This window comes from Brassica napus, chromosome C9 (assembly GCF_020379485.1).
Source record: "Brassica napus cultivar Da-Ae chromosome C9, Da-Ae, whole genome shotgun sequence".
NCBI lineage: Eukaryota > Viridiplantae > Streptophyta > Magnoliopsida > Brassicales > Brassicaceae > Brassica > Brassica napus.
Window position 1 is genome coordinate 19367819 of NC_063452.1, and position 15935 is coordinate 19383753.

Sequence of the window (15935 nt, forward strand, 5' to 3'; positions counted from 1 at the left end):
AACCCAAAGATAGTTCGTTTTACAAAGTTCTGTACAAGAGATCTAACTGCTTTCACAAAGTTTGTTTGTAATCAGAAACAAGTAGTACACTACAAAAAAACATAATGAACTCCGACAAAAATTTCCGATACACCTAGTTCTCGGAAAATCTCCGATGACTCGGCGAGAAAACGATGAGTAATTTTCACGTTCATCGGAAATTTGTAGAAACTTTGCGATAAAAAAAGATTCTCGACGAATTCTCGGTAAGTTTGTCGGAAATTTCTCGGAAATAATATGAAGTTCCGACAAATAAATATTCTCGGCAATTTCTGGGTAAAGTTCTCGGAAAAATCTCGGATTGTTCCGACGTATGAACATTCTCGGTATCTGGTTGGACTAGCATCGGAAAGTTCAGTATTAAAATAAATTATTTTTTATCTTTGCTCAGTTTCGTCGGAAGTTGTCCAGTAAAAAAAAGAAGCGCCGGTCCATTGCACAGAGAAAATACGGAAAGAAAACAATAATAATAGCTAAACCTAATATTTGCGGTCCATGATTTCCATATCCACTAAATGTGTTTATTTTAATATGTCCATATACAATTTAATAAATAAAGTTTGTTTTCTATATAGTATATTGCTTTCTTCTCTCCCTAATTTTACTTTAATCTTTTTTTAAGGGGTTTTATTTATATTTACCTTCCTTCTAGTCCCTTCTTTCTTCTCCAGATCTACACTTTCAATATCCTATCTTCACTTTCATTTTCTTCTCTTCCTTGCTTCGATTTTCATCATTCTCTTTGTATTTTCTCCTCTTTCCTGTAGACCGTCTCTTTCTTTTTGTTTCACTCAGATCTGTGTATTGTTCTTCAAACCAAAATTCCTTGAACCACCACCCTTGAACTCCTTGCACCGCCACACTGCATCTCCTTCCACCGCCGTCTCAGCTCGCTCCACCTCCACCATCACGGCCAGCTCCATTTCCTACATCGGTACAATCGCCCGCTACATCGCCACCGTGCACCCTACACCGTAACACCGGCACAGTCGCACTCTATGCCGGCACCGTCGATTTCTACGCCTTCACCGTCGAACTCAATGCCTTCACCGTCACACTATTCACCGGCACAGTCGCACTATAATATTTTTATGTTTATTTATTTTATTATAGAAGTTTTATATAAATTTCTTTATATGTAAAGAATATTCGGTAAATTTTAATATTATTCGAGTTTTGTTTTTCTTTTTGTTTTTTTTGTTTTTTTGTTTTTTTGTTTTTTTGTTTTTTTGTTTTTTTTAATTAAAATTATTAAGTTGTCGGAAGTTTATCGGAGTATATTTCTCGGAATTTCATCGGGACCACTTTCTGACGGGCGATTTGTTATAGGAATTTCATCGGAACGCTCCGACCACTTTCCGACAAATAGAGTTTCCGAGACCCAAACTCCGACTAAAGTTTGATTGTCGGAAAGTTGTCAAAAATATCCATTACCGACCAACTTCAGATGAATATGACTGTCGGAGTTGACGCTTGATTCTTGTAGTGGTAGAACAACAAAGAATGGCAGAATTACGTCTAACTTAGATTTGCTAGACTAAAATCACCTAAAACTAAGTTCTCTAAAACTAAATTCGGATGCAGAAGATGACAAAAGTGTGGAGTCTAAGAAATCATAATGAATGGTTCTGTCCCTTGCTCTGGACTTGACCTCTTCTTTATATAGTGCTCCTAGGTCGGTCTAACTTTCCGATTTACTATAGATTTGAGTTTATTCTCTTCCCATTTTCTTGGATTATTTCTTATCTCTTAGTTTATCTTTTTGTGTTTGAAAGTATTCATTTTCTTGTTATCTCTTCTTTCTTCTCAAGTAAAGAAACTGTTTTTTTTTTGTTTGGGCCTCTTTTATGTTTTAGGAATGTATGATGTTATGTGACTTCTCTCGCCAATTCCATCTTTTCGATTTGAGTTGTGTTTTTTTTTGTGCTGATGGTTTTCTTCAAAAAACATGTGGTGTTTACAATTAACCATTTTTGTCTCAAACTCAATGTTTGTCCATTTGGATCAAAATCAGAATTTTCTAATATGAACCCGCAAAATGTTCGACAACTACTAGTGAACAAATAAAGTTGCAACGAAATGGAGTCAACGGGGAGCAGCTTTGGGCGATCAAACATTGGGAGATCAGGTTGGTCGAGGAGGAAGTGGGTGAGCAGCTTAACGGACAATGGGAGAGCAGCTGGAGTTGATGGGCAAGAAGTTGAAGCTGATGGGTGAGAAGCTGCAGCTGGCGACGAGCGGTTTCACCAAGTGGGTGAGAAGCTTGGAAAGGATAGAGAGAGAGAGAAAGAGAAAGAAAAGTGTGTGTGAGAGAGAAGTGGGTGAGAGATTCCCCTGTTGGCTCTTTTCTTGTCTTCTTTCGTCTTCCATTCCATTAATTTTTAGTGTAATTTTGTTTGGTTCTTCAAATATTATTTCTTAAAATGTTGAGCTTTTTTGGTTTTACGAACGTTGTTCGTAAAAGAACTATTCAATTTTATTTAAATCTATTCAATTTTATTTAAGAAAGCTGTTTCGGAAAACATTATCGAGATTATTTTTACGAAAGTGTGTTTTTGTAAAACTGTTTAGTTTTAGTCTATGAAAGTTGTTTGGTAAAACTTTTTCGAGATTGGTTTTACAAAAGTTTTTTTTGGTAGAAAACTGTTTAGTTTTATTTTATGAAAGTTATTAGGGTAAACCCGCACTACGAGCGGACGAATAAATAAACTAATAATACAATTTTATTTTAAATATTTAACTTATTTTTAACTAAAAATATAATCCACGTGCTTAATTTTTTTACAAAAATTTTAACTATTTATCTAAAATAATTTGAATCATGGTATAAAATATCATGATTCATGTTTAAGTTTGTGATGGCTAAAATGAATACTTTATTTACAGAAACCATGAACATATAAAGAAAATAGGTAAAAACTTTTTATGTTAAAAGTTCGAAATATTATAAGTTTGTTGGAACATCATTAGGAGCAATAGCTTACTTTTTTTTTTGAAACACTTTTTTTTTTCAAAACCTGCTTACTTTTTGTTCGTTTTTTCTTGTAATGAAGAGATTGCTAACACTGAGGTTTTTGGATTTTAGGTACTGTCCAAGACTGTCAATTCCCATATATAAATATTTCTAACGTGTATTTGTATCAATATTTCAAGCATCATTTTGTAGAACAAATGTAAGACACAATTTACGAAAGCATCTTCGTTACATGAATGTACTGGATAGCAAATTGTTGCAAACGTGCAACATAAAAGCATTATCAGTATTCTTTAAGATGAGTTCATAAGCTTACTTAACTGTTCATATTGATAGAGAGAATGAGTGTGCTACAGATAAATACAAATGAAGTAAACAAAAAATGCAAATAAACTATAATTTGACAAAATGAAGAAAATGATATGATCTTTATAGATCCTTAGAGTAATCAGAACACTAGTGAGAGATTAAGGAAAGATTAGGGAAAATTTATGAGAGATTATAAGACTTAAGAACAGATTTAGTGTCTAAGAGAGAATCATTGTGTCTTAAGAGATTAAAGAGATTCAGAACTGCTTAATCTTATTATGAGATGTGGCTACAATATTTATATGAGAGACATAAGGGTTTACAAGAGGGAGAACGGGCACTATTCAAGCATGTGGAGCCAAATGCTCTTTTTGGAATGGACGGACGGGAAGGCTCACATGCTTTGGCTCTTTACAGCCTGTTCCAGCCTGTCACGCTCTTCCCTTATCCTCTCAACGGTCTGATCCATCTCCATGGGTCCCCAAAGTAACTTCTCCTTAGTTACTGTTTTACTTGGCCGAGTTGAGGTAAGTCTTGGTCGAGGCTTGGATGGTACGGCTTGTACGGCCTTGTACGGATGGTCGTACCATACTCCTCTAAACTTCCCTAAGCTCCTTCATCTCCTCTTCTCTTCACCTCCTCATCTCTTCATACTCATATACTCAGCTCATCTCAACACTCCCCCTCAAGCTTAGCTTTGTGAAAGCCTAAGCTTGGACAGCCATGAGACCTTCCTCATTAAAACCTCACCAAGGAAAACTCATTGGGACAAAACTTTGATGAGGAAAAAAGAGTAAAGACCTCATGGCAAAGGGGCTCAGCTCCTCTTCTTCCTAAGATCTATGAGTCCCAATCTGATGTGAATGGACTCCATAGTCTTTTGTCTTGCAGCCTTGGTGAACACATCTGCTAACTGATCTTCACTTCTAGAATAGCATGGCAAGATCATTCCTAGCACGATCATCTGTCTCACCTTATGGAAATCAACTTCAATGTGCTTTGTTATCTCATGGAACACTGAGTTGGAGGCAATGTGGATCGCGGCTTGGTTGTCACAATGCATAGTCATTGGCGTGGCTTGATCAATCTCCAAGTGCTTCAAGATGCCATTGATCCATACTAGCTCGTTTGTAAGCTTCAGCATGGCTCTATACTCAGCTTCTGCACTTGAACAAGATATCACCTTCTGCTTCTTGCTCTTCCAAGTCACCAAGTTGCCTCCAATGAATGTACAATAGCTGGTTGTTGATCTCCTGTCAGCTCTATCACCTGCCCAATCAGCATCACAATAGCCCACCACTTCAGTGCTTCCATTGCACCCCATCCATACTCCTTGATCCGGCGAGCCATTCAGATACATCAACAGCCTCTCCACCATGCGCCAATGATGTTCCTTGGGAAGTTGCATGTGTTGGCTCACCTGATTCACAACAAAGAATATATCAGGCCTTGTAATGGTAAGATAAATCAATTTGCCAACAAGCTTTCTATAGAGTTTGGGATCATGAAATAACTTGCTGTCTTCAATCTCCCCCTCTCTTGGTACTTTGTAGCCATCCTCCATAGGCATCCTTGCTGTCTTGCCTCCATAAGCACCTGCATCTTTCAAGAGATCAAGTGTATACTTCCTTTGGGATATGAATAAACCTTCCTTGGATCTACAAATCTCAATTCCAAGAAAGTATTTCATTTCTCCCAAATCTTTAATTTCAAACATGGACTTAAGAAACTCCTTGGTTGCTTTGATACCTTCCTTATCCTTCCTGTGATAATGATATCATCCACATACACAAGGAGTGCAACCATACCTGAGGGAGTAGTGAGGGTATGATCCAATTCAGACTTCTTGAAGCCTCGGCCATTAAGTGTTGTGCTCAGCTTGTTGTACCAGGCTCTTGGTGATTGTTTCAACCCATACATAACTTTCTTTAGCCTCAGCACATTCTCTTTCTTTACTAGATGTTCCAGACCTGGTGGAGGATACATGTAGACTTCATCCTCAAGTTCTCTTTGTAAGAACGCATTCTTTACATCCATTTGCCATAATCCTCATCCAACGTTAACAGCCAAGCTCAAAACAATACAAATGGTGTGTAACTTGGCTACTGGTGCAAATGTCTCAATGTAATCCTCTCCATAGGTCTGAGTGAATCCTCTTGCTACTATTCTAGTCTTCTTTCTCTCAATCTGCCCATCAGCCTTGTACTTGATTGTGAAGATCCATCTACTAGACACAACCTTCTTCCCTCTTGGTAGTTCACTCTCATACCATGTATCATTGTTTATCATAGCTCCTGCCTCAGCTCCTACTGATTCTTTTCATTCCTTATCAAGCATTGCCTCTTCATAGCTTCTTGGTACATAGTTTTCATCCAAGTTTACCATGAAAGCACAATGCTCTTCAGGGTATTGAGCAAAGGAGCACACGGCTTGAGAAGGATGCTCCACAGCCTGGGCATTGTAGTACACTCTCGTGTTTACCCAACTAGAAGGATCCTTCCTTATCCTTGTACTCCTTCTCAATGGCTACACAACCGGTTCTTCTTCTTGCAGCTGTGTTTGTTCTTCTATTACTTCATCTTGAGAAGGTGTTTGTATCACACCATGATCATGATCATCAGAGCCTATGCTCTCTTCTTCTTCATTCTCTACGCCTCCTCCATCACTGTTAACCTCTTGCATAGGCTCCTCTCCTCCCTCATGATCAAGGTGAGGTTGTATAACAGCTTCAGGGGGTGTAGTTGCGTGATGTCTCCTATCACTAGCCTTCGGATCCTGGGATGTACTGATTCCAAGACCTTCAAGTATGATCCGCAAGGTTGTAGCCTTGTCTGATGTCAAATCCTTCAAGTCTTCTTGATTCTTTTCTTCATAGTACCATCTATCTTCCAAGAACTTCACATCTCTAGATACAAGTACTCTCCGAGATATAGGATCATAGCATTTGTATCCCTTATGTGTAGCTGAGTAGCCTATGAACATGGCCTTGGTACTCCTTGCTTCTAGCTTGTTGTGCATCTCTCCTGGTTTGAGCACAAAGCATAGACAGCCAAAGACCTTCAAGTACTCAAGAGCCGGCTTGTACTTGTTTAACACCTCAAATGGAGCCTTCTCAGCCAGAATCTTGGTTGGTGTTCTGTTTATCAAGTAGCAAGCAGTAGCAACATCATCACTCCAAAATCTTTTTGGAACATTAGCCTGAAACATAAGTGATCTTGCCACTTCCATAAGATGCATGTTCTTCCTCTCAGCTACACCATTTTGTTGTGGAGTATAAGGGCAGCTTGTCTGGTGCAAGATTTCATGATGTGATAAGTGTTGTTTGAATACATGGCTTGTGTACTCTCCTCCATTATCTGATCTCAAAATTTTAATTTTAGCATGATAATGGTTAGTTACATAAGCTTGACAGTTTCTAAATGCATCTAGTACCCTATCTTTGGTTGGAATTAAGGTTAATCAGATGTATTTAGATTTTTCATCAATGAATGTGACAAAATACTTATAATTATCTCTAGATAAGCAAGGAGCAGTCCAAACATCTGAATGAATTAAATCAAAGCAATTGTCATAAGCAGTAGTAGACTTTTGAAACACAGTTCTACAATGCTTGCCTAAAATGCAAGCTTCACAATCTTTGTTTTCAAACACAACACCTGGTACCATTAAGTTCAAAGCTTTAACATGAGGGTGTCCTACTCTAGCATGCTACAATGCATTTTTATTCAACAAAGAAGCAGTAGTAAATGAGCAACTAAAATCAGGAACATAAGCAAGCTCTTCAAGCATATAGAGATCTCCCTTAGTAACTCCTTTCCCAATCAATCTGCTGCTCTCAATATCCTGAAACTTCACATCATTAGGACTAAAGATAACATTGCATTGTAAATCATTAGTGCATTTCTTAACAGATAATAATTTCGATGTGAATTCAGGCATATAAAAGGCTCTAGATTCTTTGCTAAACAATTTAAGATTTCCTATTCCTCTAATAGGTATCTTATCTCCATTTGCAATCATTACATGTCTATTAGTAGGTTCTATATCCTTAATCAGGTTTTCATCACTTATCATATGATGAGATGCACCAGAATCAACAATCAATGGTTTAGACACTCTTTTAGCATTATGACAAAGAGTACTAAGTGATTGATGCACACTATCAGTTCTAGCAATATGCGCAAATTCATAATCATTCTTAGCATTCACTAGTTCTCTAGCCATCTTATCAGTTTTGTATGCAATCATAGATGCTCCAAAAGAGTAACCATAGGTGTTACCGTTCTCCTTAAGCATTTTGAAGAGAGCATCAAGGTCTGATCTCCTTATGTAGTCGTGATCATTGTTGTGTGAGCTTGGTGCACCCGTGTAAGCAACAAGAGACTTCCCATCATTGCCTCCATGTCCATCTCCTTCACTTGACTTGCTAGTGCTGGCTCCGCTTGATCCTTCAGTCACATTTTCCCTTGCCTCACGCTCCTTCATGAACTTGGCCGGCTTGAGATGTGGGTGGAGTATCCAGCATTGGCTCTTCTTGTGGCCATGCTTCTTGCAATGGTCGCAGTTGCCATTGAACTTCCGGTCCTCATACTTCCCGTGAGATGCCTTGTTTGCTTGTGGAGCCTCAGTTGGATCATCGTGAGCTGCTTGATTTGCAAGAGACAGCTCCCCCTTGCCACCAAACAACCCCATAGATCCTGGAGCTTGACTGCCCTCAACATATGCTTGATGAGATGATTGTAGGACGGGTTCAGTGTGAGGAGAAGCCCAAATACTTTTTCTTGCTCGCGCCTTTCATTCAACTGATCAGGATCAGTTGTGCTTGGCCTCAGCATCTCCAACTCGGACCACAATGATCTGAACCTCCCCAAGTGCTTGGTGAACTCCATATCCTCTTGAACTAAGCCGTTGATTGCTTGTTTCACTTCAAAGACACAACTGAGGTTGGAAGTGTTTCCATACACCTTCTTCAGCGTGTCCCACAGCTCCTTAGCTGATTCACAGTAGCTGTAGGCATCCAAGATAGCTGGCTCCAAGGATGCCTGAAGAACTGACATCACCAGCATGTCCTCTTGTTGCCACTTCTCTACAGCCGCTTCATTGGAGACCTCTTCTTGATCTCCTCCCTGAGTAATGAGCTTCGGAGCCTCTCCTGTTGTGAGATGTCCCCACAAGCCCTTACTTCCCACAGTGGTCTTCACCATTCGAGACCACACTAGATAGATGCTTCCTTTGAAAGTAACCGCTACCTTCATGTTCATGTTCATCCCATGCTCCATCTTTGCTCAGCTTGACTTGAAAAGCTTGAATCTGATGAAATATTGAGTCTTGAATCACGTACACACACCAAACTTGAGTCTTGAATCACGCACACACATATAACGTATCGCAGCCTCAACACCTTCAAAGCTACCCGTGTGTAGCCTCAAAGCCTTCAACTTGTAACACTCTAAAGATCAACCCCATATTCTAAGGAACCTGGCTCTGATACCATATGATCTTTATAAATCCTTAGAGTAATTACAACACTAGTGAGAGATTAGGGAAAGATTAGGGAAAGTTTATGAGAGATTATAAGACTTACGAACAGATTTAGTGTCTAAGAGAGAATCATTGTGTCTTAAGAGATTAAAGAGACTCAGAACTGCTTAATCTTATTATAAGATGTGGCTACAATATTTATATGAGAGACATAAGGGTTTACAAGAGGGAGAACAAGCACTATTCAAGCATGTGGAGTCAAATGCTCCTTTTGGAATGGACGGACGGGAAGGCTCACATGCTTTGGCTCTTTACAGTCTGTTCCAGCCTGTCACGCTCTTCCCTTATCCTCTCAACGGTCTGATCCATCTCCATGGATCCCCAAAGTAACTTCTCCTTAGTTACCGTTTTACTTGGCCGAGTTGAGGTAAGTCTTGGTCGAGGCTTGGATGGTACGGCTTGTACGGATGGCCGTACCATACTCCTCTAAACTTCCCTAAACTCCTTCATCTCTTCTTCTCTTCACCTCCTCATCTCTTCATACCCATATACTCAACTAATCTCAACAAATAATGATAAGACTGTAAGATACAGAGTTGCATGATGTTTTTCTTGTTCTTTCCATTGTCTTCAAACGTGAAACTTTTGTCGACCCTGAATGTGTAATGTTGTTGTCTTTCTTTCATTATCGCCCTCTTCTTTTTTTCTTGCCGTGTATGGCGTGAAAAATGGATTAACCTATATACATCACAAATTAAATAGAAAAGAGAAAGAGTGAAAGCATTTATCAGTTAAAACAATTCTATGGAGTTATAAGTTTATAATTGATAATTACAAAACAATAATGAACAAACACTATATGGTCCACGTTGTCAAAGTTGGCCAGCTAGGTTTTGTAGTGGAAGATCCCCCTATACATTAAAAGATAAGTCACTTTAGTGATTTCTGCTGAGGTGACATTAATATAGAGCTTCTCAGTAAAAACGTTATAATTCTATTAGCTGATTTTTTAGAATTTTTCTTTTTGATTTATTTTTTTCACTCCCTTCCGCGTCATTGAAAACGCCGTCGTTTTCCTGAATTTTTTTCTTTTTTTTTTTTTCCAATCGCGTGTCAATTGAAGGGGGAGATGGTATCAAACCGATGAAGACAGTCCGACCAGATGAGTTTGGTTCTCCATATTCTAAAGACTCAATCCTATCCATCGCGAACAGCAACGACAACCAGATGAGGTGAAGTTTGTCATGACTCTCGAAATTTAAAGTTTTTTTTGTTTTCTGATTGGATTCGACTTTTAAGATATGAGGGGAAAAAAACTTTTACATTTTGAATCTGCGTATCTAATTGATTGATTAACATTCTTGCTGTTGAGGTCTTGCTTCTCTTAAACAAGACCATTGCCACGACCAGAGATGTAATTCGCTCACTTTCTACTGATGGAACAAGCAGAGGCAGATATTGACAACAAACTTGCATTCGACTTCATTCTCTGAAGAAGGACTGTAAGATTACTTTCTCCTTTATAACTCAACAAGCATTTGGAGAGTCCTCTCTTTCGATTTTAAATTTTGTTTTTTTGTTTCATTCGCACGATTTAGAGCTTTACATTACTAATTCCAATAGTCTGTTGCATCGCTAATTGCAGAACGATTAAGAGGTTCAAATAACTAATTTAGTCAGTCGGTATCCGGTCTGTTGGTTTTAAGATTTTCAATTTTGGTCTTCTTAATTATGAGAAAAAAATTGAAAAGCCTATTTAGAAATCCCAAATATATTGTCGATAGATATTAAGCCCATATGAGTAGATAACTTGCTCAAGATTGTAAACTAATTTGCATATTAATAACTTTCCTTATTATTCGAATCAATTGCTTGCGCCGGTTATTATCATATTTATTACATTACTTGCGCAAGTTAAAATGATATTATATGCAAATCAATTTATGACAATACACAATTAATATATTTCTTTAAACTATTTCAATCTTTATTAGGGGTCATTAATATTATAAATAAAATGGCTTAATATATATATGAGAAACCCGAATGCTTAAGGTACAAACATTTAGCTCTTACAAGAACAATGGCAATGGTGCGTGCCAAAAAAAATATTGTTTCTTATGTGCGAGAATTAAAACCCCGTAAAGATACGTCGCGTATTGAAGTTAGGATTGTTCGCTTGTGGAGAAACTATAACAAAGAATCAGGAAACACCATTGAAATGGTGGTTGTTGATAAAGAAGTAAGTAACTTTATCAATGCATTTTTTTGGAAGCATCGTTTATATAATTATTCTGCATATACAAAATTTTCATAATTTTTTTTGTCCAGGGGACCAGAATTCATGCTTCAGTTGGTGAACAACTCATCAAAAAATTCGATGACAAGCTACGCGAGGGAGATGCGATTGTCCTCCAGCTGTTCAAAGTGTACGATGCTACTGGTGAATAACGTACGACGCCACATCCTTACAAAATTGGCTTCTTTCACACAACATTTGTTGGAATAGCTGATGATTTTCCAACTGCAGTTCCCGAAAAGTATTTCGCGGACTTCTCTGATATTCTTGGTGGAAATCTGGATCATAGCTGTTTGGTTGGTGAGTTAGTTTCTTACTCAGTTAAAGAGTCTTTCACTTTGTATATACTTGTTTCTGATTTTAGTCTTATTTTTGTAATGTAGACGTGGTTGGCCAAATAGTTAACTTCAGGTCTCTGGAAAACAAAATAATAAAAGGAAAGGACAACATGAGGCTCTTGGTTGAGTTGCGTGACCCAAAATAAGACCCGGTTTTAAACCTTATTTATACTTTGCTAGAAAATCTCTATTAACTGGACCTTAACTTAAGTTTATATTATACAGTAATGTGAAGATGATGTGTACTCTGTGGGGTTGTTATGCTAAACAAGTATACGATTACAGTAGGAGTAACATGTCCACCATGATTATTTGTGTGATCAGATTCTGTTCTGTTAAAGAGTGGAAAGGTAAATTATATTCTTCCGGTTTGTGTAAAATATTACTGAGCATAACATATTAATAAGCTTAATATACTTTGTAGGTGCTTACTCCATATCTAGCGGGTATAATTCAACCCATATCCTGCTCAACCCAACACTCGATTTTATTGAGGAGTTCAAAGCAAGGTATGTATCCGATGTTCACCGGATGGAAACCTATGGAGAAGTTCACTACATATAGATGTTTGTTTTTCTTTTTGAACATCGTTTTCACTGAAACGTTTTAACATAAAGTTTGATTATTTTATTTGGCAGTCTCCCTGATGATTCACTTGCTCTTACGAACAACGATAGTAGCCAATGGTCTGTTGGTACTGCTACTTCTATTCGTGCCAGGTTTTTTTTTCTTAATGAGAGGCTAACCATCGGAGAGATCATTGATAGCTCTGTGGTATATAGACTACACTCTTCGCTTTTGAATTTTTTACACATTTATATACTCCATGTGTTATCAGTGCTTTTAAAAAATACTCATTGAGTAATAATAGGTTGGCACTTTTGTTACTCTTGGGACCATTGAAACAATTGATACTGAACGTGGCTGGCAATATCTAAGTTGCAAATACCACAACAAAAAAGTGATGCCTACAACTAATGTTGATGCTGATGATCGGCCCTTGTTCTTCTGCAATACGTGTGACAAAGAACACAGTGATGTTATTTCCAGGTATTGATCGGGTTAGATATACAAAAATATCAGTTAGGTAGATCGTCATTGAAATAGTCTGTGACGTTTTGCCTTTGAATTTGTTCTGGTTCAAATTAATTGCCAATGTCAAGGACGATAGCGGCGAGGCTAATTTTCTGTTGTTTGATGCTAATGCTCAAGCAATTGTGCGTCATTCTGCTGCTGAACTCTATGACGAGGTTCATTTATAAATTCCATTGTACATCAATTAACACAGTAAATTATATTAGCCGACCGCTATTTATGTAATTGTAGAATGAAGATGAAGACTTCTTACCTGAAGCAGTGAGCGATCTCTTTGGTAAGAGTCCTTTTTGAGATTTCAGTCGACGCTGATAACATCAAAGGAAAGAGTTCTCAGTATGTTGTTCGATTGGCTACTGATGACCGTGAAATGGTTGAGGAATTTGCTGATTTGCCTCCTAAATCTAAGACGGTAATTTTCGCTCATACCTGCGATTAATTTGATTGTTATAGGAGCATAATAGTGATACGATTAAATCTTTTCTTGCAGGTACTAATGTTGGAGTCCGCAGATGATATTTCCTCTGGTTCTGTTGGTTTTACAGCAACTCCTTTGTCCAAAAGAAAAAGCGAACAAGATGACGACAGTTGCCTTGAGGATCAACACTCTGTTAACAAGAAACTCTCTCAAAAGAAACTCAAGGGCGAGTGAGCTGTCTCTTTTTGATGAGTTGCCGTCCTTTATACTGTTATGGCTTTGTTTTTGCTTCATTTTTTAAAACTTTGTCTGAGTATCTTTGTCTTTGGTTTTGTTTAAGATTTTGGTCTGATCATCTTTGTTTTTTGCTTTTAATTGGAATAAAAATTTATCAAGTTCCAATATAAACCAGACAACCTTTTCTTTGGTTGTCTCTGACTTTTGATTTAGTATTTATGCCAATCGGTAACGTTTTAGAATCATTACATTGGTAAAATTCCTTATTGAGAGAGTTCTTTGGTTGGTTCTGACAATAGATTTTGTATTAAGCTCAAATTGGCATAAATACAAAGTTAGCCCATTCGAAATACTGAATAACAAAAAAATGTAACCGAAATTTTACTAATCGTAACATTATTATCAAACCGATCCCCCTTATTAGAATTTTATTGGTAGTAATACAGTCTCAGCCCATTTGTAATACCCAACTAAAAACCAATTTATTGCCCGAATAGTATTTAAGCCCATAATTTTGTAGCTGCTATACTATTAAATACTTTTTGACGTTTTTTATAGACAGTATTAGACTATATTTTTTAATATGAAAACTTCTTTGTATATTAATTTGTTGATTCTTTAACTAAACATTTATTTAAAAAAAATCATGCAAATAGATCATAGATATAAACCCAAGGTAGTGCAAACAATGGGTTCTTTGTACAGGAAGTGAAAATCGAAAATTATTAAAAAAACTGGAGTTTAATGCATAACCTTTTGAGAGAGTAAGGTTATCGAGATTATTTTGGAAGAAAATAATTATCATATTTATAATAAAAACATACACGGAAAATATGATTAAGTCGGTATAATGTACAATTATCTGAAAAGGTAAATACAATTAACATATTTATAATTTATGTTTTCGATAAGTAATGTGAAAAGACACGACTCATCGAGAGTCCCCTAGACATTATAAAGACAGCAGTGAATAATTGTATACAAAATCTTTCATCTCACTTCTTCTCCGATTGAGTCTCTCCAACTTTCGGTAAGTTTATTTTCTTTCTCTTTAGTTTTTTCTTTCAAATATATTGCATGTAGATCCATCAGTTTTCTGTATAAGCGGTTACCAATTGAATCAAGACTTTTTAGGTTTTGTATCCGTCATGCGTCTTTTTGTTCAAAAACCTGTCTAGGATCTTGGTAGGCTTGTTTTCTGTGAAAATCAATGAGTATTTAGGAGATCTTATGTGTACAACTGCTTATTATTGATCGTTGTAACTATTTTTTCCGCTGGCATAATATAACGTTTATAACTAATACTGTTTATAATAAGCAGATCGACCAACATCTGGCGATGGCATTCAAGAAGGACCTTAAACGCAAGTCTCCAATGACTGATGATTACGGTACTTCTCTTGAAGAGGCATTCAAAAATGGAATGGAGGGGACGACTGCGCATTACAAAGCCATTCTCTTTATGTACAAGCAAGTACATGATGCGCTCATCAAGAAGCATGCTGAAGAACTTGAAGTCGCTCGCGTACAAGGTAAACTGGAACTCTTTGACGAACTCTTCAACATGTCTGCATTGAGCGAAGAGAAAGAGAAGATAGAGTCGGAACTCGTGCTTGCAGAGGCCAAGGCGGCTGATGTGAAGGTTCCTTACATCGATTGGTACAAGTTGAATGAGCCACAGATGTTTGATTAACCTTGTTTGCTTCAAGTTAAAACGTTTAATCTTTTTTATATTTTGGTGTTGTATTATGGAACATATTTTCTGGTTTTTAAAACCAGTTTTCCAGCAAAATTTGGTCGGTTATTAAACTATTTGAAGTTTGTTATATTATAATCTGTCTTTATATTAGCCTATCTCAATTTATTTCTTATTGTTATAATTGGCTTTCATGTTCCAATTACACATTCGTTTGATTTAGTTGCTTTAGTTACAAAATATAAATTTCTGTATATAAGACTTTCGAAGAGGAAGTAGTTTTTTGAACTGGAAAAGGAAGTAGGTTATACCTAAGTGGTGGGGTAAGTTGTTCATAGATTTGTCTAAATCACATTAGTCAAGGTAGCGTGAGTATGTCAAAGACAATATCGCATCATGTTTGGATTCTTGAGATCTTAGAATACCAATGGAAACTGATTTAATAAAATTTAAGAAGGAAATGTACTGACAAAATAATTACGTAATAAGAATTTATATCTTTAATTTAACTACAGGTCTTTTCGTATCGGATTTGTGAAGTTAAATATATTTGATCGAGGTATGGAAATGATGATATTTTTTGAAATCTTTATAATTTAATTTATTGACATGCGTGCAAGATTATAAATATATTTTATAAATATCTAATTATTTGACATATATTTAAACATGATAGAATCTACTTTTCGGAAAGGAAGGCAACATTTTAAATGACGATCTACATTGCGATCCATATATTAGTTCAAAATCTATTGCTTTCTGTTTTTTCGGACTATATATTTTTATAAGGTAATATATATATATTGGAAACCTTTATAGTTTCAATGATATTTAATAAATATTTGGAAATGAATCTAAAGGGTTTATCATTTATAGGGCAATCGGAAAGGCATTTTTCTAGAACCCATATTTCTATATAAACTATTGACTGACGCCTATTTTATCAAACCTAATTTCAGTCATCTTCGCCGACATTGTCTCTACAATTCTTTCCCTCAAAAGAAATCCTTTGTAAGCTTTCATTTTCTTTATTTCTTTTTTTTTTGAAC

At 36.7% G+C, this 15935-nt stretch overlaps 1 long non-coding RNA gene across 1 annotated transcript; it reads left to right on the top strand.

Moving 5' to 3' along the window:
- Positions 1-11657: 11657 nt before the first annotated feature.
- Positions 11658-12819, top strand: LOC125592413. Its single transcript, XR_007328374.1, has 3 exons — positions 11658-11949; positions 12079-12690; positions 12767-12819. It is a non-coding gene; the product is annotated as an uncharacterized LOC125592413 (long non-coding RNA).
- The last annotated feature ends 3116 nt before the right edge of the window (positions 12820-15935 follow it).